Source organism: Cotesia glomerata, linkage group LG4 (genome assembly GCF_020080835.1).
Source record: "Cotesia glomerata isolate CgM1 linkage group LG4, MPM_Cglom_v2.3, whole genome shotgun sequence".
NCBI classification, from domain to species: domain Eukaryota; kingdom Metazoa; phylum Arthropoda; class Insecta; order Hymenoptera; family Braconidae; genus Cotesia; species Cotesia glomerata.
The window spans coordinates 7,886,513-7,910,170 of NC_058161.1; the positions used below are offsets into that span (position 1 = coordinate 7,886,513).

At 29.6% G+C, this 23,658-nt stretch overlaps 1 protein-coding gene across 1 annotated transcript in view; it reads left to right on the plus strand.

Moving 5' to 3' along the window:
- Nucleotides 1-2,681: 2,681 nt before the first annotated feature.
- LOC123264186 (probable serine/threonine-protein kinase DDB_G0267686) overlaps nucleotides 2,682-23,658 on the plus strand; it is a 44,967-nt gene continuing 23,990 nt past the window's right edge. Inside the window, exon 1 of the mRNA XM_044727348.1 lies at nucleotides 2,682-2,879. The gene's annotated coding sequence lies outside the window, so the exon portion shown is untranslated. The remainder of the gene's footprint in view (nucleotides 2,880-23,658) is intronic.

Sequence of the window (23,658 nt, forward strand, 5' to 3'; positions counted from 1 at the left end):
TATAACTGTAACAATCAAAGATGGTAACTGTAACCATCTCAAATTGTAAAAATTCTGAAAGAAAAAATAATATAAATTTACTTAATTAAATCCTTTATTTACATCCATAATTTAGCTAATGTAAATTTTTTTCTTTGAAATATTAAAATATTTTAGATTCCCTTCAAAATTTTTTTTTGAAAATTTTGATTCTTTTGGAAATTTCAAATTCTTTTTGAAAAATTTGGCGTTGAAACTTGTTTTAGACAAATAAAAATTTATAAATATAATTTAAATCCAAATTTAATCCCGATTTTTTGTGCACTACACTGCACTACAGCTGCTTTTAGTTTATTCAGAAATGCATCCACGGTAACGCAGATTCTTAATTTTTTAAATATTTTCTACTAGCTTAAATAGTAGTTATTTTCATTACTGATGGTAACTGCAATCAACAGGTTATACTAGGAATTACGATTTTGATAATAGTAGTAACTAATTAAAATAATAACAGTTATTATTACTGATTACCATCATAATAGTAGTAGTTACCATCAGGATGGTAAATACTACAATTCAGATGGTTTATTTAACTATTTAAATAATATTTACTACTATCGAATTCAGTTAATAAATTTTAACATAACTAGATAATAAACTCTACTATAAAATTTTCTCCGTGTATTATTATATTTATGGTCATAAAAAAAATAATCATAAAATTAAAGTAAATAAAATTAATTGAATGAAAATCAAAACCTCGACGAAATAGCTCTATTATTAAATAATAAACCTTTCAAGTTTGTAATTAATGACTCAAGATAATAGAATAAAATCTATAAAATCGATATTATTGGTCTATAATCTACACTCAAAAAAGAATGAAATCATATTATTTTACTGAATAATGCAACCCAAACTTTTAATTTTGCAATCAAATCTATAATGACCATTTTTTAACTTCCCGCTAAGAAAATTGAAAATTTTCAAAAATCGGGAAGTTATTGTTTCTACCCCGTTTTTCGGAAATCGAGTTTTCATCAGATCTCGACGTTTTGAGGTCCTAGGAAGCTTCCCTGACTATTCCCGCGATGGTGTCTGTATGTCTATATGTATGGATGTGTGTGTGTGTGTGTGTGTGTGTGTGTGTGTAAATCTCTCATAACTTTTGAACGAATCATCCGATTCGATCAAAATAAGCGGCGTTCTGAAAAGTTTCTTTGCCCCCAGAATTCTGATACTAATTTGCAGAATTTGAGTCGATCAATTTTGAGAAATCTCAAAAATAAAATTTCAAAAAATTCGTTTTTTTGAAATATCTTTTAAACGGCTGAACCAATCGATTCCAAAAACTAATCAGCTCTTAACCTCAAAAAACCACGTCGATTGCCACCAGCCCGGTTAAAATCGCTTGATTTGTTCGTGAGGTATCGTTATCGAAAAAAATTGAGAAAAATGTTTTTTTCAGAATTTCTATGAAATTTTTAGTCTGACCAGTTTACGCTTAAATATTCTTCAAAGAACTCAAAAAACTGCGTTGAATACCGTGAACCGCGAGAAAATCGGTTAATTCATTCAAAAGTTATTGCAGTTTGAAAATTCAAAAAATAGTGTTCTATAAAACTCCCATTAGCCTTTTGAGCTCGAAGAGCTCGAAAGCACAGAACAGCAATTTATTTGATCTCGGAGAGCTCAAAATTACACAAAAATTATATTTGTTGAGCGCTTAGGTATGGAGATAGCGGGAAGTTGCAGGGATGGCCTTTAGGGTCAACCGATTTCATTTTTTTTTTTTCCATGTAGACTCGGAGGTAGAGGCAAAACGGATTATCGAAGAGTTTTTATTTTTCAATAATAAATAATTGTTCTATAAAAAATGAAACGATTTCGTTATTTTATTTTGAAATTCGATAATTCTCTTATCGAACAATTCCAAAGTTGTTATCATAGTCGAACAAAAGTTAAAATTTTTGGGCCTTTTTATTTAGCTTATCCGTTTTAGATAACCTTCTACAAAGTACATACACTGATAGAAGGATTTCTTAGTATTTAAAAAGATTTCTTTGTATTTAAGAAATCATTTCTTAAACATCATTTCTTAGTATTTAAAAAATATTTCTTAAATACAAAGAAATATTTCTTATATATTAAGAAATATAACTACTAAGAAATATTTCTTAAATACAAAGAAATATTTCTTAAATACCAAGAAATATTTTTTAAATGCTAAGAAATGATGTTTAAGAAATGATTTCTTAAATACAAAGAAATCTTCTTAAATGCTAAAAAATCCTTCTATCAGTGATATCACCTAATATTTACAGTTACTTTATCCAATAAAGTATTAGGGGTGGGTTTGCATAATCACGAGTCTTGATCCTCGGAAATGCTATAAAGTCGGAAGCGATCGGATCTAATCCTTGCCAAAGATATTTCTCTGCTCTCAGCTTTAAAAGAGATTAAAAATTCAATAAAAATTTTTTTTTTCTAAAATAAAAAAATCTCACCGAAAAATCCGACTTAAGCAATATAAAAAATTCATTGATCAATTGAACATTGAAACTATGGCATTTCCTGCGTTGAATTTTTCGGGTGATGGAAAGCAAGCGTGTTGAATTCACGAAACTACAGCGCCACCACTTCGTAGATTTTCATGTTTTATATACGGCCCTGACAGGTTGAAGAGCTCCCTTCGGCGTGCCGCCGGTTTGCAGTCTCGTGTCAGTTCTCACCGTGAAAGTATCGCGGGTCATGCGTCGCTTTTAAATGTAATTTAAACATTATTTAAACTCAATTAACACTTTGTTTTTTGATTCATTTATAAATTTAAATTTGGTGTTATTTAAGTGAGAATTATTTAAGTGAATTTATTCAATGGAGAACGACGTACGATGGAGAAGGTAAACAAAACTTTACTACTAAATTACAATTAAATTATTTGATTCGGGATATTTTTTAATTTGTTCAGTTAAAAACACACAACAGCTATTTTTAAAAATTATAATCATTAAAAATAAAATAATAGTACATATTATGTGTGATATTTTTTAAAGTATACTCGTTGACACTTGACACCTTTTGTTATTCAGAAAAATATTTTTTTAACTCACTTTTTAGAGCTACTACGCCCAGTGACAAGCTCCAAATTTACATTTTATGTAAAGTGTTAAGTACATAAATAAATTAATGTCATTAAAAAAGAATTTCCTCATGGTAAAAAAAATTCTTTTATGAATGAAAATATAATGCGAAAATTCGATTATTTAAATTTATATTAAAGCAAATAATTAACAAATATAAGGACATTTATTATTGACTTAAAAAAAAATTCAGATAATTTATGCAGAAGATCAAAACACAATTTCGTTTAATGTTTCAACAAGAAATGAAATTTTCGATTAGGAATGCAAAGTAGACCCACAAATTATAAATAACGATGTCATTTCACACTGTCAGTCAGTTATGCGTACTTTACCCATGAGATTTACGGAGTACAAAATTGCAATCGAGAAGGGTAAAGTTAGATCTGAAGGACCGCATCTGAGGGTAAAAAGCTAGGGGTTGGTTTCGTATCGAACTTATGTCATACCGATTAAATTGATTAAAATAGCAATTATTCTCCAACATGTACACTAAGCAATTAACGTTTTAATTTAAAAAATTGGGAAATTTTAGCGGATATTTGAAATAAAAATTATTTACTTTCTTTTTTTTTATAAATAAAAATACATAAGCAATTACTCAAAGAAAGGAAATACTAATACTATAGTATTTGAATAGTAAAAAAGGTATGTGTGTATACACTTATATACCTAGTCTTACTGAGTGGTGGAGAGCGGCTGCGCCTCCTTCGATCTTCTGAGTGCTTTTATATGAGAAACGAGAACAAGAGAAGTAAAAAAGGAAATCCCTAGTGGGTGGAGAGGCTAAAGGGTTAATAAAAGCTCGGTGAAACGAGCTATCCAACCATTTTTTACATATATTACATAATCTTATGGGAGCCGTCAGTACTACTATTACACCACATATAAAACCCTCTGGTTAAGATAAAAGCACAGATATAATAATAAAAATAAAAAAATATATTTTCATTACGACCTGATGTCTCTCCTGTGATTTTTAAATGCCAAGAAATTTAATCTTTTTTTTTTTTAAACAATATAAATTATGCTCAATTTATAAAATGTATGATAGATCTATAAAATCTCCGTAGAAGAAGAAACTTATGCGTAAGATATTTTTTGATTAATTTTAGATGTTTAGCACCTATAAAACAACTTGAGCCTTACAACTCCTATAATATTTTACCACCCTTGGATTCTAGGTGTGAGGATACATAGGGATCTCATGTGTTCGTAACAGTAGATATATAGATATGCAAGCAAAGAAGAGACGATCTGGCGATGGAGGGTGGGATCAAGAGCACTTTGGTTTACCCCACAATCATTTACGCGATTCCTGTTGTGATGAAAAAGTCGGAAGCCCAAGAACCCTCGATCAAGTACAACGAGATATTATTTACCCCCTCCCCCCATTATTTTGGCTGCTATCAAAGAACTAAAAATTAATTGACTTAGTTTTTTTTTGTAATTAATCATGTGGAAAAACTTATTAGGGACTCGAAAACCGATGAAATTGCTACAAAATTTATCTTCTGAATGAAAATCATCGAAATATTCACGACTTTAATTAGGAAAAAAAATAATTGATGTTATATTTACTCAATCCAATAAAAACGAATATTCGAATTAGTAAGTGTGATAATCGTTAAATTTGCTGGTAGATATTAAATTAAGTTTAATTAAATTTCACCGGTGAGTATGTGGGTAAACAGGTAAATTTTTGAGACCGAAATATATCAGACCTACCCTTCATATAATTTCCAGCCAATTCCGTCATACTAAAAGACTGTGGCGAAATTCACCCCTCTTTAAAAAGAAAAAGCGAATTCCTACACCCTATTTCTATTCACAAGCAATGCAATGTCATTTTCTGTTCATCCCACCTCTGCATGGTTGACAAAAGGGGTCGAACTCATGGTGCAGCCGGTTGAGGGTTCGTCAAGGGTGAAATTCATCCCTACAAACGCACATTGGATAGTTCCTTAACACGCAATTCGCTTAGCGGCTGTAAAGATGCGCGCGGTTCACGTGCATTGCGGGACTTTGAAATACCGAAAGAAGGGTCATGTTCATGGATCGGCTACATATTATATTATATTATAGTGTATGAATGTATGTATATGTAAGTATATACATATACATAACATTATAATATGCTTTTTTTGGTCTATAGACATTGACCAAATATATATATATATATATATTTCATTGGCGTATATATAAGAGTATACTTTTTTTCGTACGTATAATGGATGAATAACGTTTTCTTTTTCTACCAATGCTGAGTTGTCGCAAAATTCCATTCTACCCCATTCTTTTACTCTGTGCTTTACTTCCTACTTCTACATTTCATCCCTCGGGCGTGCCCCGCCGTAAGTACTGAATTATTTTCCTGTTTTATTTTACAAGACACTTGGACATTTTGGTTGTCTGAAGAAAGAAAAATGTTCAGACACATCCTTATCTCAAGACTTTATTTATGTATGGAAATTTCAATAGATTTCACGTCAGGCTTATACATAATATTACATACTACAGCTCGTTGGTTACCAAGATTTTTATTTTTATACTGAAAAAAACAGTATCTACATTTTTGTTTTACGAAATTTATCATAATATTTGATGCATTAATAAAGCGGCATGATGCACTGATAGAAGGATTTATTTGTATTAAAAAATCTTTGTTAATAGTTAACAAATCATTTATTAGAGACGACTTTTTAGTATTAAACAAATATTTCTTAGTATTTAAAATGATTTGTTTGTATTTAATAAATCTGATATTCATTTATTAAATATTAATAAATCTTTTTAAATACTAAAAAATATTTGTTAAAGACTAAAAAGCGGTCTCTAATAAATGATTTGTTAAATATTAACAAATATTTTTAACTATAAACAAATCCTTCTATCAGTGTGGCCGAGCGGGTTAAGTCATTATCCCGTTAGTTCGCTCGCACATCATGCCGTGAGACGAGGGTTCGAGCCCCGACGGTTGTTCGAATAGTTCCAACACCAACCGTCGGGGGTCACTCCGGTAGCCGAACTGTACTGGCATGGGTTTTCTCTGTGGTTTCCCCATCGCCACTATTCCAACAACCGATAAAAAGGGGTGAGGAATAGGGTAAATACAGTACAGAAAGCACAAGTCGGTCCACAGCCGCAGTGATAATAATAAAGAGTTGAGTATATAAATGTGCGAAAAATAAGGTTGATTATGTAGTGAAAATACAGGAGTGAAAAGAGGACGTGCTAGGGTCCAAAAAATGCGTTGAATACAGTCAACGCTCTCTGTATTTGACTCACCCGTACAGGACCATTCTCTGTATTTGACTCGTCCTTGTCCATAAGATCTGTGTAAAATCGTCAAATACAGAGGAAGAATGTGGTCAAATACAGAGAGCGGTCAAATACAGAGAGGTCCAATACAGAGAGCGTCGACTGTAAACAAGGACAGTATAAAAACACAGGACGGTGGCGCACTCGCGGAGTGAGACAGCTACCATCTACCGAGCCTTGTAAAAACCAAGAACGGTGTACAAGAAAAATCGAAATAAAATAAAAATTATGCATTAATACTAAATAACTATTGTCAGATGTTACTGAGACTAATTTTGTAAAAAATAATAAATAGAACTACCTGCAATTAACATATTTACGGTTACGAAATTTGCTAACTACAAGAGAAATAAACGCAATTATTTTTAAAAAATTGAGAGTAATATGAATTTATAATGGGTAATAATTTTAACATAATAAAAAAATTGTATTATTCAAGAGTAATAAAGAATTTGTTTTTATAGTGGTCAATAAAAATAAAATCTCAGCATAAAAACACGAAGAGTAAGATTATCATTTGATCATGTAATTTCATAAACGACGTCAGTATACCCTTTTTACGTTCACCTTCGAGATGATGTATTGGGTAATTACTGTTATTATATCTGGCACTCGAGTGACGTTAATGGTCCGAATATAATAATTGACCAGACAATCAATGAACCAATCTCGATAATCAATGAAAATTGCCTTAAAATGAAACTCCTCATCAAACAAGATATCGGATATTATCTCAATTTAAATATATTTTATTATAAATTCATTCTTACGCATTAAAATATTATTTCGTAATAATATTAAATTATAATAAAGTTTTTAATTTATAATTTCATGAAAGAATGTTTCAACTTTTTAATTTAAAGTAATTTCAAGTTTCAAAGCTTGAAGTTAAAATAAACAAATTAACTTGTCATGTTTGTTAATAACGCGCATTTTTTAAGGTCAAGTAAATTATAAAGATTTATGTTTCAGTCAAGTCACATGAAGAAAAACAAATTAACTTGTCTGTATTGATTGTTATAAATGAATAAAATTATAAATTACTTACATTGGTGTAAATCACCTCTTTCCCCAATTAGTTTTTATTCCATTGTTGAATATTGAATTATTTTCACAACGTGTTGACGCTTCAATTGAAAAAAAAAAAATATTTCCCCCAGTATTCCAAGTTCTTGACGCTTACATTTTTAATTAATTCACTGAAAATAAAATTACGATAAGTATTTAGAGCGTTTCTTTTATAAGTAATGTTAAAATATCACAATCATATTTTTTTTTATTTTATAAATAAATTATGATACTAAAATTAACACAAATTATGATAATAAATTTAAGAGTCATTTGATCATTTTTAGAATTTTTAAATAAATAAATAAATAAAAAAAAAAAAAATTGAGAAAGATTATTTCACATATTGGAATTTTAAAAAAACTTCAAGTGCAATTTAAAAAATAAATTACTCGAGTAAAAATGAAATTATTATTTTTTACGGAAAAATAATAAATTTCGTTCGACCACCTCACCACCGCTGCACCACCGCCGCACCACCGCTGCACCACCGCCGCACCAATGCTAAATCATACCTACAATTTCACAAAAAATGGTATCATAATTAATTTATCACGCAATAATTAATTAATAAATAATGTGATTAGAAATCTTAATGTAAGACCTATTGATCAACCTCCTTTTAATCGAATGCCTAATATTAAAAAAAAAAAAATTTTTTTAATCAGGCCAAAGCACCGCGAAACTATTGATTTTTTTAGTCGTATTGTTGATGTAGATTTTTAATTTCGTCCTCGGGTTGCACAGAAGCGGTACGCCTATCGAAATACTCTGAAAGAATTTTAAAAATTGAGCTGTGATGGGATTCGAACCTGGATCGTCTGCATGGAAGTCTCGAACATTGCCAACGGCGCTGCAAGCCATAGTTAACTAAAAGAATTTAGTTAAGCTATTTGAATGATCAACAAATATTTCATTTCAATGTATATACCATCAAACAGCGGTATGGTGCGGCGGTCGAACGAAATTTATTATTTTTTCGTAAAAATTAATAATTTTATTTTTACCCGGGCGCATCACAGCTGTGGTGCGGCGGTGGTGCGGCGAATAGATAGTATATTACACACCTGTGGCAAGAAAATGAGAAATGTCTCAGAACACATATATGTTGCCCGAGGCGAAGCCGAGGTCGACATATATGTGTTCTGGAGATATTTATTATTTTGCTGCCATAGGTTTGTATACTATTTTTCTGTCCGACAGAGGCGGAAAGCGGCAATTTCGTTTAGCGCAGCGGGCCGAAAGTTGCCACTTTCCGCCTGGAGGGCAGAAAAATTTATTTACTTGTCACGGCGCTGGTGTGGCGGTAGTGCGGCGAATAGATATAGTATATTACACACCTGTGGCAAGAAAATGAGAATGCTCCAGAACACATATATGTTGCCCGAGGCGAAGCCGAGGTCGACATATATGTGATCTGAGATATTTATTATTTTCCTGCCATAGGTTTGTATACTATTTTTCTGTCCGACAGAGGCGGAAAGCGGCAATTTCGTTTAGCGCAGCGGGCCGAAAGTTGCCACTTTCCGCCTGGAGGGCAGAAAATTCTTTGCCGTCCGGGCGGAAAGTGGCAAATTTCGTCCCGCTGCGCTAAACTAAGTTGCCGCTTTCCGCCTTCGTCGGACAAAATAGTATACACTCCTCGGGAAGTAAATAAGAAAGCCTCAGATCACATGTTTGTTGACCTCGGCTTCGCCTCGGCCAACAATTACATGTGATCTGAGACATTTCTTACTTTACTTCCCCTAGGTGTGTAATATACTATACTTGTCACGGCGGTGGTGCGGCGGTGATGCGGCACTTGTAAAATAATCAAAATTGTCACGATTGTAGTGCAGCGGTGGTGCGGCGGAATTCTGTTTTTACTCGGGATATACAATTGATTTTCTTATTAAACCTCAAAAGCAGCATAGATAGAACTTCAACACATAAGTTGAATAAACAAACGCCATAAATTTTATTTGAAGGCTGATTTTTATCGCTTAAGTTGTCACGTGCATTGGGCGTTTGATTTATGAAATCGACTTTGGTGCATTGTGCGTTATATCTAAAAAGTTTACCCAAAACGTGTGATAATTGATTAATTATGTCTATTTAACAAATGTTCTCGTAATCAACAACCTCGACGCTGTACACCGTAGCCAAACATTTCCAACTTTTCATTCCAGTAAGAAATGTACAACTGCGCATGTGCCATAACAATACATCGAAAATTCGATAAATCGACTTATCGAAATTCTCGATCAAATGAGTCTGAAGTTAACAGCCATTAATAAATTTGAATGTTTTCGTTTATCAAATAATTTATTTAAAGCTGTAGATGAAAAATTTTTTTAACATTATTTGTTATAATTACCGGTTTGAACAAAATTCAAGTTCATTAAGTATTGATAAATTCAGTATCACTTCATGAAGTTATGTAAAAATTTTCTGTTACATCCAGAACCACAAGTTGTGATTGACAAAGATAAATTTGGTAAGTGTCGAGTTAAATAAATAATAAAATTAACATAAAACAACTGTTATAAAAATTCTGTTTATTTTTGAGAGTATCAAGGAATAAGTTTTCACGTAGTTTATTTTTCTTGATGGTTTATTGTTCAAATGGATTGAAAGAATTGATGGGCGTACTTGATATCTTGGTGCTAAATGTATACAAACGAAGAAAAGGAAACTGCTGAACAGACGGGATTTGCATTGTCATTTTTTCTTCAGCCGTTTATTTAACTTTGTGGCAGTTTCAATTGTCACAGATATGTGTCGACGTAGACACTCTCTCACGAGCCAGTTGACAATGTAAAGCAAACAAAAAGAGAAATTGTACATGTGTGCAAATTTTTTTTTATTTATCAAAACTTCTTTGAATAAGTAATATTTAATTAATGTAAATAATGCTAATGTATAATGTCATACAAAGATAAAACATAGTTTAACTTTTTTTTTATCATTTTTTGTAGACGTCTTCACATATTTTTATAAGCGATTCACATGGGATCGGAAAAAACATCGGAACGTGTCCGAAATTGCCTCGATCGCTTGGCGTGACTCCAAAAGTTATGAAAGCACGAAAAAATTTTCATTCGTACACAACTGGAATCGTTAAAATTATCTGAGAAGTACGAAACGTGTACAGTAGAAAGTCTACTTTTCTATAGAAAAATAATCGTGTATGTATGTATAGAAGAGTAGGTGTAGTTGAGATTTGGATACGATCAAATGGAAAAAGGAATGAAAGTACCAAAAAAGATTTTTGCCGATTCTTGAGATTTAGCTTCCGGATCCCATTTAATCCTGAAAGAAGTCTCCAGAGATAACTTTAGAAGCTTGCTATAGATCTGATATGTACTTTTCCTATATGTGTTGGACGGTTCACCTATCACATAAAATGGATTGGGACAATCTTAACAATTCTGTAACCGTATTATCTACCTTCTTAAATATATGGTTGTGTTATAAAAAAAAATTGGATTAACTATTTTATTTTATCATAAATACTTTAGGTACTAACAATTTAACAAGTAACAAAAACACGTGATCCAATTTACACTTGATTATGATGAAAAATTTTTATTTAATACCGCAACTTAATTTTAATTTTTTTATTTCAGAGTAGATGTTTGTTAAGAAAATAGTCGTAAATTTTTGCCTACTTCATCTTGTCTATGGTAAATTTATAATGTGTTTAGATGATGCAAAAAGGCATTCAAAAAAGTAAAATATATATTTAGGTCAAGCATACACTGCAGACACTCCATTTAACTTACTTTGCTCTTGCCATTTCAAGTTTTAATGATGGACTTTTTATTGAAGTTTTTTAAATCAATATTTTTCTTTTTATTACTTTCATCATTTTAGTATGTTATCAAATTTTTTATTACTCACTTCCACATAACTTTTTTTCTGTCGTCAAATTTTTTTCATTGATAAAATTTATAGTTGATTCAATTTTAATGTTTAATCGTAATATTACTTTTTGTTAAAAGTAATGTTTTATTATGACTCACAATGACAGCAGTGCATGGATCTATTGGATCTAAATCAATAACTTGAATTTATTCTTGGTATATTTTCTGCACATTTCGTTATCTATGAAAATAGAATTAAACTACGGTAATTGAATAAATATTCAAGTCTTGACAGATCAAGTGAAGGAATTAGTTCAGTTCAGTAAAATGTAGATTTGTAAATCGATCGTATGAATAATTAATTCCTTCAAAATAGAAGTGTTCTTAAAAATTTTTAAATTTATTCAGTTTTACAAAGTAGAAGTTATTTAAAATTGCAATAAAAATGTGAAAATAATTTAAAGGATTATTTAAAATTCTTGAAGAAAAAAAGATTTATATTTTTGATGATCGAAACTAAATTTTACAAGCCGTCCTAGTTCTTGTTAGTTAAAAATGTAACTTAGCATCTACATTATAGCATTTGAAGTTTTTAGATTTTACTGTGAAGAACTTTTTCAATGTAAATAACTAGTTTCTAAGTTTTGAAATAAAGGTTTGTGAAAGTTTTAACAAAACAACTCAAAAATGAAATAATAGTATACCAGGAAAAGTATTCCAATAAATTGAAAAGATTTGTAATTACAGAACGACCTGGAGTATCCGGACTATTGAAGTGGAAACAATACTCTCTGAAAGTGATAAATATTTTGCCTGTAGCGTTCGACGGTTTAGCGGAAGCAAAGAGAAAAGAGAACGAATAATGCTGGAGTTAGAGCGAGGCTAACACCGGTGGTAAATCGAAATTTCTATACGAATCCTGTAGTATAGTCTACTGGGACGAGCGTTTGATAAACGTTGCTCTAAACTGATAGTGAGGATTCATGATAATGTCATCTCATTTTTTGTCGTTTAATTTCCTCTTTTTATTTCGTTCGAATTTTCCACCACTCTAATGCCATCCGAAAATCGTTTAGAAAAAGGAAATACACGTTTTTTTTCTATCTGGAAAAATTGTAGCAATTTCATTTCAGTTGTATGAACATATGAGTATGTCATAACAATGAAAAAATATTCTCTATTATTTTCTTTTTGTTTTTCATTATTTTTTTGTTTTTTACATTCTATTTTTATACGGATGTACAAATAATCTCGGATAAAACAGTACGATGAAGTAAATATGTATTGTACAGTATGCAATACGAGTAAGTCTGCTCATTGAGTGTATAAATTAAATAGACGTAGGCATAAACCAAAAAATAAAAAAAAAATATTACGAAAAAATGTTAGACTAACGAATTGCTAGAGGATAAATATGTTTAAAAGAGTTTCCATCTACTGGAATTTCTTGCTCGATTGCTTGGAAGAATTATGTATCTGCTACCCTCTCTTTCAGCTCTATTGGATGAAAATCTATGTCTGAGTTTAAGGATGAAAAGAAATCGCTGGACTGTACAACTAAATTATGTTCTTTTATGATTGGATAATTTACTCAACGCAACAAATTTATTCATTTTTTTATTTTCACACACGTAATTATTATAAAGTTCTTAGCATTTTTGTCGGTGTTTCATTTACGAGAATAATGAGGAAATATAATGAAAGATAACGAATTTATTTAAATTTATCAATGACCAGCGGCCAAAGTACAGAAACAAGAAGGAGAAATGGTATAAGGGAGATACAAAAAATGGAAATGTTGACGTTATAACAAAGGCTAGAAGCCTTGACAAAATGGCATTCATGCAATGCATACTTTACTTTGATAAAGAGAAGGAAAAACGGAATGAGGTAGAATAAAAAAATTTTCTCAATTTTCGCGGTCTAGAGAATAAATAAAAATGTGTAGAAAGGACATAACAAAAAAACTAATTCAAAGTATATTTTAGAAAGTAAATTCTTCAAAATTGAATTGGTTCTAGCCTCTGAATCGGACTACCCATGGGACACTTTGCCGTCTTCAGAACTTGGATAGATCTCAACATACTCGTCCCTTATAAAAATCTACCTTTCTTTATACTCGTTTCTCTTCTCAACCATTCTTACTCGTCTCACCTTATGCTTTTATTTTATTTTTTAATTTTCCTTTTTTCATCTTCTTCGGTTCTTCTCCGTCTTCCTCAATTTCTCGTTTCAATGACTCACTATCATCTAATTCAGTCTTGAGGACAGTAGTAAAAGCAAGAAAAAGAATTTTCTAACGCAGAGGCTGAATATTACATAGTTACCAACCTTGTCTCAAGTAGATAAAAATAATAAAAATACAAAAAATAACTCAAGTAGAGAATTAAATTTAGAATTATCAAGAGAATGAAATTTACCGAGTACTCAAAGTCAATCTGAATTTGAAGAAAAAAAAAGTTTTTCGTGAATAAACATATTCATTATCCAACATCAATTTAATAATAAAAACAATAATAAAGTGGATAATAAGCGTAGCGTGAAAAAAAAAGGAAAAAAGTAAGCATGCAGATTAAAATTAAAAAGTCAAGTGTATAAAGGTTATACATGAACAATTTTACACTGGGATAATTTCAACTGGCACAAGTATATGTATGCAATTTCACCCACGCGAACTTCGATCGCAATCGTTTGCCCCACTTAGGTGTACATATAGTTCCTACAGGTTTGGTAATAATGAAATATACACCCTCATACACTTTTAATACACGTGCAAACAGTTTTCATCCTCAATTGTTTGCATAGTATCTATATAATGCCGTAAAAATAAACCACGGTATTAATTATAATTATAAACCTGAAAGCCCTATTTACACTGTTGAATTCTGTCGAGGTATCCTTTAATCAACTGCGACTGTGGTTGGAACTAGCTGTGAAGTTCTCACTTACAGTTTGTCTGGTCTGCTGATTCAATTTCAAACCAACAACTTCATTCAGCATGAAACTAAGTTTATTTCATCTCAAAAGGATCTTTCGTCGCGAATATCAAAAGCATCTACGTTCATACACAAGTACAAGTCCCAACATTTGCATATTCCAATTCGTCGCAGGTATATGTCATTATCCCAAGTTTCTATCGATTAACTTATGAAAATCTGAAAAGTTGAAGTCAAAGTCTGAAATATTTAATAGACTTTTAACTACTCAATCCAACAATACATATTTGTATCTGCACATATTCAGCTGTCTGATCCCTATTAATTCCAAACAAAGTGTGTGATGGCGTTGATTTTCGTCGAGAATTATGCATCCAACCCTTCCTAGATCAAGGGTGGAAAAGCCTCGTCTACATCCTCTAGCATTTCTGTCCCTCTCTTATTAAAGCGAGAGAAAATTCAGGAGTAGTCCAGATAGAGCTGTGCAGAATGTACTCCAGTGCGCATTCGCGTACACACGCAACATCGTCCATCCCCATCTTCAGTGATCGTTCTCAAGAGAACGGGTCGCCTCTTGAATAAAAATTCATCTGGCCTCTCTGTTATGTCCCTTTGGCATTTCTCGTGAGGTAGTTTTGCATGGGCAACATGCCAACGAGTGTGTCTAGTCTTCAATATTACTGTCTTCTATTCTCTAGCAATCGCCGAGAAGTCCATCTTTCTCAGACAGTCTTACAATGTACCGAGTTAAGCCACTTGAGAATCTCAAATCTACGATCGATTTGATGTGTTATGTATATTTGAGAAAATAGAACCGATGCAATTATTCATCGAATTTAATTCCAGTATTCAGTATTCAATTCGAGAGTACTTGATAAGAGTGATTCTGTACTAACAATTAACTTTTACTTTAATATAATTACTCTTGCCATTATTTATATTTATTTATCGATCATTACGACTGATGATCCTATCCGGGATATTCCAATCTCTAGTATACGGGCTCGAAGGTTGCTATGACAACCCCCAGTACTTGCAGAGGTGCTCAAACTTACCCTTTATTCCTCTCTGATGCAATTCGTAACCTTCACCCCCAATGTATGTTTATTTTTATTTTGTTAATTGAAATAATTATTTTTGTTTAAATTTTTTAATTCCAAGTTTGTTTTGTAAAAATTTATTTCTATTTTCATTTCTTTAATCAATACCAAATTTTTTTTTGTTGGTACAATTTCATTGTTGAATTTGACGTTTCAAATTTTCTCATATGCATGCAATTATTACTAATCAGAAATTCAATAAAATTCGACACTTTTAAAAATTATTAATTTGGTAATAAAATTCAATTTCAACATTTCTTTATTATTCAATTGACGATGCATAAAAATAAAAAATATTCTTCTTAGGAAAATTGGTATCGAGTTGTTTTTCTTTTCAGTTGATGCGTAAATTTTGTCAAACATTTTTCTGTTGAAGTTATACAAATAAAAATGAAAGACAAATAAATTTTTTTCTCCTCATATTTAAATATTTACACTAGACTCTTCAATATTTTGTTTTTGTTAATCACTTGTACATGTTTTACAAACATTTTTTCAATATTGTAAATAGAAGTAATAATTTGAATATGATGTGCTTGAAAATATTTGAAGTTTACTCGACGCTGTTTGGTAATGAAAAGCAAATATTTTTAATTTTTAATGCCTTAATAAAAGTGATGTTTAATTAACAAATAACTATCTTATTTATATTAATTAAAAAACTGTGTTTTTTAGTTGTACTTAATTTTTTTTTTTTTAATTAAGTGTTTAAAATCAAAATCAAAATATTTTTCGAATCTAAAAACATTATCTTTAACAGTAAATTTACCGTGGATATAAATTTCCTTAAAACAATATTTCGCTAGTAATAAAATAGAAATAAATTTATGACTACACTAACTCTCTTAACACTTAATATTGTTTTTTGTAAACATCTGGCTGAAAAATATGGATTAATTAATAATTATCTGAGTTAAATATAGTGTTATTCTGTTTTATTTTTCATTTTCTCGACTACTCTAATTACTCCATTGTATTCCGGCCGTGCTAGTTACCAGTGACTCACAGTCTAATTTAAAACTTTATTTTTGTACTTTTATCATCACAATAGGTATTTTGTGACATTGGTGCGATTGTTATGAATAGTTTAAATGCTTAATCACTTCAATGAACAATAGCATCAATTACAAACCATATTGCTTTATACTTTACTGAAATTTACTTTTTTATCATTATCATCATCATCATCATCATCATCTAAATTAATTATAAAGACACACAGCTTTATTCCGTTGCATAATTATTATTACTTATATTTTTTGCTCTAAAAAGAATTAAGCAACATAATGATTCAGATCAGTGATTAATTGAGTCAAGTTCTCAAGCGAAAACAAACACTATGCTAAATATTAAATGAGACGTAAAAAATTTTTAAATCAATATTCATAAATTTAAAAAATATTTTATAAAAAATCCACAAATTACTGTTTATATCACGGATTACGATTTATCATTATCAGTTTCAGTTAAAATAACATGTATGCGCAATGTGCATGTAGAGTTAAGACTACCGATGTTCAAGTTCTCGAGTTCCAGTTTCTTTTCTATTCACTGTTAATACAGCTCCGAGTTTCAGTGTAGCCTTTGTGACATTGAAAAAGCTCTTCTGATTCTTCCTCGTTCGTTCAAGACCATAATTGGTAGAAGTAATGAGCTCTTTCCTTCATCGTCTTCATTTCTTGTTTTTACTTTTTTTCTTTATTATTTTTGTCTTTTTCTTTTTTTTTATTCTTTATGCTCAAATCTTAAGACAATAAAGTGTAAATCAACGTCTTAAATCAAAAAATAAGAATTGCTCTTAAAATATTAGTATATTAAATAAAAGTATGTATCTAATAACATTGATTACAGTAGTTGAAATTATTCAGTGAATTCACTCGGAAGTACTGTCGTAGTGGAAGAATAGTACAGCAAAATATCGTTAGATACATGGATTTATTTATGACTTCTATAAATTCATGCAGAATTCTGAGTTGACTCTGTTGAGAAGAGAAAAGGACTCTACTCCCTGAAACACTTGAAAAGGATAAGTGCCGTCAAGGAAAATTGTAGAGTCAACCCCTGGGTCAAATTCATCCCTCATTTTCCTTTTACCTCTAAGTCTTATTCTCTCTTATCCACTTAACTATCTCACTTTATTTCTCTCGTTTGTACTTCTGCTAAGCCCTACTAATTGAGAATTAATATAAGTACCACTCGATCTTACTCTCTCTTTGCCATTATCAACAATTAAGCTATTTTATTCTAGAGAATAAAGGAATATACATTTTTAAAATATTTAAGTAATTAATCTCATTAACGTCACAAACTTTTAAAAATAATTGACAAAATATTTTTTAATATTTTAAGCGATTTTATTCCATTATTAACAACCTTTTCCGTATGCAGAAAAAGTTTCATCCTTATTTTTATTTTAATACAAAAGATTTAATTTCGAATAAATCTCGATACGGATTATACTAGAAAGTATGTCTGTGTAGGAATATCGTGGTGATAATACCAATAGGAATTACCCTTGTTTATACGTCCTTTTGGTATTAGAGAGTTATTTAAAGTCTAGTAAGCGTATAACTTTTCTTTTTCATGGCTAATCGTATATATTTTTTTTTAAACACAGGATTTATAAATTTTTTTTTTCGTTTAACGTACGGAAAAAAGATGGTCCTATTTTTCATGTTGATAATACCTTTTAAAAAATATATTTGAATAAATGCTATTGATATTTGATTCGACATTTATGTACAATCTTGATTCTATTTTTTGTCGTAAAGCATTGAAAAAATATGACTATCGACAAATTTTTTTTTCATTTAACATACTCTATTTTTCGACACATTTGAAAATACAAATTAATGAACTCATGAGAAGATAATTTTATTTGAAATATTTTTTAAAACATCTAGAAACACAAATTAGTATAATATTATACTTGGAATTACAATACCTGCACGGATAAAAACAACAATATGCTCTAAAAATATCTTCGGGAAAATTATCAGGAGCTAATTAACGTAATGTATATTTTATATATTTAAATAAAATAAATATTTATACCCAAGGGATAATTAATCGTTTGTTATATAATAATAAATAAAAACTGCAAAATTTTGGACGATGATAAAAAAACCGCTAAACACAATCTACATAATTGCCGGTAGTAATTTTATACGAAAGAATATAAGCATTAAAAGCTTTAGCAGACTTAATACGTATATTCGAAATATCTCCTGGAAAGCGGCACAGTATAAGTATAGCTAACAGGACGTGCAAATGAAGTAGGTAGCATTACATTACATTAATAGAAGACGTGGGTGATAATGTCTCTTTTTTATATTCCGGCAACAATTGGGTTCACACCCTCTTTACTAAATCCACCTATATTTATATTTATATTTATACATTGTAAAGAATACGACACAAAAGGATATGACACTTCAATATAACTTTTCTTGTTAGGTACAGCATAACTATAAGACACTTTGACGTTTCATCGATTTCCGCATCAGTGGCATTTACGCTAACGCCAGGATTTTGTATATAGTATGTAAAATAAAAACTATACCGGATAGAAGTAATATATATTACTTGATATATCACCGTCAGATTTCTCTCACTGAAATAAATCCATGCATTTAAATATAATATAATTTATTATAAAACACAGAACATATTTCAATTTAATCTATGCATTTATATGCATTGACATAAATTTGTTTGTTTGTTTGTTTGTCTGAAATATTGAAAGCGCTCGTGGCCTCAATTAATTGTTTTTTTCTACCTGAATCGAAACATTTGTATGTTATTGTTATTGTTATTGTTATTATTATTACTGTTATTTTTCTCTGAATTGCTCTTTTATTTTTAATCACTCGTGTCCCCGGCGCCCTCAAAACTCAACGTGAAATTTTCGCTTAGTTTTTTAAACATGAAACAATAGGAAGATTGCCATTTATTTCACGATTTTAGGGTGACTTTAGGAATTACACTTGAGAAAGTATTCCATTCTATTTTACCTACTATCTTTTGTCTTTTATTCCCTTTGTTTCGAATTTTTTTCTTTTTGAATAAAAATTACTTTGACGACTGTCCAAATAATATTAATATTTTTTAGTTGAAGTTAGTCTGTATAAAATATTAATAAGACAAAGTTTTTCACCATTTATTTACTCGAGTTGCTCACAGTAGATACATACTTTTAATAAAAGATTCTGGTGCCTTCAAAATAGTAATAAAGAGTGGCAGCATTGAAAAAAATAGGCACTATAAACTTTATGAAAAATATTATATAAAACTATATATTTTCATTTGAGATCGTGCAGTGAATAGGAATAAGACTAGCAGTATTTAATTAATTCATAAAAATATAACAAAAAACGGATTCTTAATTAATGAATCAAGTTTTTTTTTCACCTTACGACTAACTTAATGAATTTTTTAATCAGAAGATTGCATATTATGAGAAAAATTATTAAAAATTATAAGCACAAGAATTTTTAAGTCAATGTGATTTGTTTATTTGAAATAAAAAAATTCTCGAATGTCTGTCGTATTAATTATCATTTTTGTTTTCAAACATACGTCAGTTTTATAAATATTTATTCAATATAAATGAGTATATTAATCAATAATTTTAACAATCTTTATCAATTCCAAAATAAACCAGCGTAGTAATAAAAAATTTCAAGAATAAAATAATTAATTTGTCGGCTTTTTATAGCCGAAAAATCATCAGGTAAATTATCTAAGTTTAATCATATTGATAATTTTTTCACTTCGTTAATTCACGTAGTTTCGGCTTTAAACATAATTAATTCAGTCAATTTTTAAGTGAAGAACTTCAGGGTATAATTTTTATGATCATGAACTTTTAATAGTTTATATTAATTTATCCACTATCTACTGTCTAAAGTAAGCTCTGACAACTTTTATAATTTAAAACTTTGTTATGCAATGAAAAGTTTCTGTAAATTATTTTAAAATCAAAGCACTTTTTTAATTATATAAAAATAAGTAGCAGTTTTTTTTTAAGTGAACTTTTTTTTTAACGATTTTTTTATAAATTTATTTATTATAGTCAATCTTATATCTAATATTATAATTTTGATGAAATTTTTTCATTATCGGTTTTATTGTGTTGAGTTATATCAGAAAATAGCATTGGCCTAAAAGTTTACGTATGTGACATAACAAGCCATGTCGAAAGAATTGAATTTTTTTTATAAAAAAATCGTGTAATAAAAATTTCATTGGAAAAGTTGGAACTTTTTAAACTTATTACTGAAATTTATAAACTACAACTTTGAATTACAAATTAAAAATCTTGAAAATAAACCCATTCACTTTTAATTGAAAATCTAAATTAATAAATTCATAAAAATCAGAATTGAATAATGTTGAATTTATATTTTAGAAATATGTAATAAAAATTAAATTTAAAAAGTTTTGATACTCAAAACTTATCCCTGAAATTAACTAACTAAAACTTTCAATTTCGAAAATCATTTCTAATTAATTTCGTTATTTTTTTGAGCTTATAAATATTTTTTAACTATAAAAGTATACAAGGAAGATCCTTAACGATAAGTACTCGTAACACTAGTTAAAACCAAAGTTAGTTCACATAAAATATAATAGCATAGCCAAATATCTTGGATAAAAGCCACGGCAATTGTAATAGTACACCTGGGTTAATTCCAACAGTTAAACACGATATTTCTTTTCCTTATCCACATTTACTTATGTGCGCCAAAATCTAGTATAATCTCTTTCGTACCCAAGTGACGTTAAAGTGCCAAGATAAATTTCTGATTTACAAACCAACTGATGATCGATTGTAATCTTAACTCAAACCTATATTACAAACTAAAATTTGTGAGGATCAAATTTCTTCCATACAATACAATATAAGACACAAAATAGGTCACTGTGCTGAACCATACACACAGCTTGGGTGTGGACGATAACTGTCCTTTAGATTTTAAAGAGTTGAGAAAAAAAAAAAAGAAGAGGAAAGTGTAGCGCATCCCTTGAATTTCTGACTCGAGGGTTGCTTTGCTATGCTCGGCGTATGTATTTTGCCAACAGAGATGCTTTTTTTCACTTTTACCCTCTCCACTTGCTCTTTGCTCTTATACCTCATTTCTCATCCAAACTATTCTTTTAATATGAAAAAAAGCCACAAATTTTCACACTCGCTTGTTCACTTTAAACAACCCATTAGTTTGTGTCTCACTTTCGTTAAATATTTACTCTGTTAATGCATTCCTCCATAAAAATAATTCATCAAGTTGATTCTTAGTTATGGTTTTATAAATTCTTTTATTTGTGAAAATAAACAAATTCAGTGACAAGTAAATACAACATTATTATATCAAATGAGTAAAGTAAATATAAATATAAATATAATAAAATTTTAAATCTTTACCTCTTGGTGTCTCTTAGCTTGAGTTTATTCCATCTCTCGTGGATATTTTCAGATCGGATGAGTCACACGCTAGGTGCTAACTTTGGACTGGATTTTTTTCTTCAATCCATACTTATACTATACCACATTCCCATTCCCATCTTGTTATTTTGTAAATAGGGCACAGCTCCATACTCCATGGTGTTGACTCTTATCCCTGAATATATATGTATCGACTGTAGCCTGTCTCAAGAGACTCATTTCATCGAGTCTTTTCCAACGAGTAAACACATATGATCGCTATTTCTCTTTACACTCGAATAAATCTTATAATCTTCTTTATTTTATTTTCACGTGAGAAAACCATTTATATAAAAAAAAAAAAAATATATATATATATATATAGCATATATATATATATATATATATATATATATATATTAATAAATAGAATATACTCATTTATGTTATAAATGAAGTCTAAAGACTGATCATTTTTTTCCCTTAAGATTTATTATAGTTTAATAACAGATGTTCTCTCAGCTAGTTTTGAAGCTATGCCTATAAAAATATGACTTTTCATTGCGTAAGACACTTACTAATTTAAGCTCTTCAAACTTGAAAAATTTTTCCCACATCTAGACAGCTAAATGTTTGAAGAATCGGGATAAATAAACCAACATTATGAATAAGATTTTAGCAGCTATCCAATCATTCTTTTAAACTTAGGAACGATGAGCTTTATTATAAAAATAATAATTTATTATTAAGTTATTGGGAACTTGGACCAAATGACAACAATGTTTTAGTAATTTACCAAAATACTTTTCATCTAATACTTTAGAAACTCAACAATACCAACTATATTACAAAACCAAAGTATAAATAATAGTACACAGAAAGAAAAATTTCTTGACTGGAGAATAAAATTCTTGACTCAAGAAAATTTTCGGGTGCCTGAAGGAAGACCGAAGTTGTGTTGGCCGAAGTAAAAATTTTTCTTAAAATTCTATTCTTGGTGGAAGTAATTTTTTCTTAATTCAAATTATCATAAATACTTGATACCATAAATTTGTATATTTGATCAAGATTTTTAGATACTTTAGGGAAGCAGCGCCACTTACTTCAGCTGAGAAAAAAATTTTCTCACCTAAAAAAAATTTTTCTCTTGAATATTTGATACTCATTTTATATTATTTTAGCGTGCAATTACACATATTGAATGAAAAAAAATGATTCAATATTATTTGGTCTTCCCACTTGACATTTTAATCAATAAAAATATTAATGAAAATTTACTTCTATCGAGATATTTAATTTTTTGGAGCAAAAGAGAAATTTTCTCAAGACAAGAAAATTTACTTCTGTCAAGAACTAAATTTTTTGGAGCAAGAGGCTGAATTTTCTCAAAACAAGAAGATTTTCTTGACTTAAATAAATTTTCTTGGATCAAGATACGTATTTCTTAAAGCAAGAGAATTAATTTTGTTGGAATAAGTGAAATTTCTTGTGTCAAAAAAAATTTTTTTTTCGCTCAAGAAAATATTTGGATTTGGATACGATAATGATTAAGATACGTGATGAAGATTCAATAAATGAGTCAAAATGTCGCTAATTTATCCATGAGTGTTTTCATTTTAAACGACACTTCCTGCCCACATTTCTGTTATTATTACTCATATTATTTTCAATCATGAATACAAATAATTTGAAAACTAAAGTATATATTATAATTAAAAAAATACTTATATTTTAATATCAGGTAAAATAATGACTAAATAAATGCTACAGTGCATCTTGCATAACTAATGAATCAAAAATTGAAATACATATAAAAATGTGAAATTTTAAACTTGAACTTTACAA